Raw genomic sequence first — 2,500 nt, forward strand, 5'->3', positions numbered from 1 at the left:
ACTTTTTACTAGAAACCATCACGACGAAGTCTTTGGGTCCGTAGACCCGTGATGTACTGCTCCAGGAACGTTTTTATAGGGTGGAAGCTCAAAATCATAGGTTAAAATCATCGGCAGAGCCCACCAGACACCACTTTTGCTTCATTAGTTCGGACTATAGGCATACGACGATTTTTATCGCGGAGGGACGTATGACCCAAACGGGGGCTTAATGACCCACTGCCACTGCAAACCATGCTCCTACGACTAAATAGAGGTAAAAACTACGATTTGGTGCAATCTTCATGTTTGACCTCGTAGCAAGGTACCCTCCCTATAGTAGGCAATGAGCAAATGATCATAATCCCAGGAGGGCAAAAATGGGAACCCGAAAGGAAAGCGCTGTTGGCGCGCCTAAGCTACTGGCCCGTAGAGTAAAATGGTACCCCAACAAAGTTGTCGATTGACATTCTGATTGCACTTTTTATCATCTAGGGTGCGTTCCTTACACGTTTTGAGGGGTTTTAGCGAAAAACATGTTTTGAGCCACACGAGCTCTCCGGCCCGCTCGGTGCACATTTTTGAAAAAGCTAGGAGCTGCCCCTAGGTTCGGGGTGTCACAAAATATTGAAAAGTGGTCAAAAACCGCTATCCAGAATCGGATGTAGAATCATTAGACGAACTTAAAATTGTTCTACGACCAATGTCTGCGACGTTTAGTATTCAAGATATGGCCCGCCCTAGGTCTGACCTGGCATTTTCGTGAAAATTTAAAGCATGGCCATAGGGACGGGTAAAATAGCTATTTTGAAGCAAAACCACCTCACTTTAAATGGCCATAACTTTTGAAAAACAAGAGCTAGGGTGCGTTCTCGACACGTTTTGAGGTGTTTTAGCGAAAAACATGTTTTGAGCCACACGAGCTCTCCGGCCCGTTCGGTGCACATTTTGAAAAAGCTAGGAGCTGCCCCTAGGTTCGGGGTGTCACAAAATATTGAAAAGTGGTCAAAAACCGCTATCCAGAATCGGATGTAGAATCATTAGACGAACTTAAAATTGTTCTACGACCAATGTCTGCGACGTTTAGTATTCAAGATATGGCCCGCCCTAGGTCTGACCTGGCATTTTCGTGAAAATTTAAAGCATGGCCATAGGGACGGGTAAAATAGCTATTTTGAAGCAAAAACCACCTCACTTTAAATGGCCATAACTTTTGAAAAACAAGAGCTAGGGTGCGTTCTCGACACGTTTTGAGGTGTTTTAGCGAAAAACATGTTTTGAGCCACACGAGCTCTCCGGCCCGTTCGGTGCACATTTTTGAAAAAGCTAGGAGCTGCCCCTAGGTTCGGGGTGTCACAAAATATTGAAAAGTGGTCAAAAACCGCTATCCAGAATCGGATGTAGAATCATTAGACGAACTTAAAATTGTTCTACGACCAATGTCTGCGACGTTTAGTATTCAAGATATGGCCCGCCCTAGGTCTGACCTGGCATTTTCGTGAAAATTTAAAGCATGGCCATAGGGACGGGTAAAATAGCTATTTTGAAGCAAAAACCACCTCACTTTAAATGGCCATAACTTTTGAAAAACAAGAGCTAGGGTGCGTTCTCGACACGTTTTGAGGTGTTTTAGCGAAAAACATGTTTTGAGCCACACGAGCTCTCCGGCCCGATCGGTGCACATTTTTGAAAAAGCTAGGAGCTGCCCCTAGGTTCGGGGTGTCACAAAATATTGAAAAGTGGTCAAAAACCGCTATCCAGAATCGGATGTAGAATCATTAGACGAACTTAAAATTGTTCTACAACCCCCAGTCCGACGCCTCGTATTCGAGATATAGCACTTTGTAGGTCTGACCGAGCAATTTTGTACTGAAATGTATGGCGGACATGTTATTCATTAAACAACATTAACTTGCATCGTGCCCTACTTCATCGGCACAGCTACTATCGACTATCTATTGTTGAAATGGATTGAGTTTGACCATTTTAGCTCTTTTCTTATGCCGTGCACCAACAGTGTGTACCGATCAGGGAAAGTACACTACGTACGCGTTCATGGATGTATATGTTGGTACAAGTTGCCGGTCGGAATAGCAGTGCACCAAAACTGTGTACCGATCAGGAAAGTACAAGACGGAGGGCGCAGCCCGAGCGTACGCGTTCATAGATGTCCATGTTGGTACAACCTACATGTACGTACCTTGTTTTTGTATCAAAAGTTCCAATAAAGTGTTTGTATGCTTAAAATGCTTATCTCAACCGGTCACCTTTTGGCCTGCCCTTTTATAGACAGAAACCTAGAACGATACTCGCGATGTTTGTGTTTTCCATTCGCCCGGGACGACGAAATGAGCTCTGTGCACATCGTGCAGAAAACTGTCTCCTCCTCGTATGTTTTGTCCCTCCACGCATATAATCACCCACATTTGTGTTCAACACGGACGGCGCAGCCCGAGCGAACGCGTTAATGTTTATGTTTGTGCACACTAAAGTTACAATCCTAGGATTTGGTTATTGCGTC

This window comes from Anopheles arabiensis (assembly GCF_016920715.1).
Source record: "Anopheles arabiensis isolate DONGOLA chromosome X unlocalized genomic scaffold, AaraD3 X_pericentromeric_contig0028, whole genome shotgun sequence".
Lineage (NCBI taxonomy): Eukaryota > Metazoa > Arthropoda > Insecta > Diptera > Culicidae > Anopheles > Anopheles arabiensis.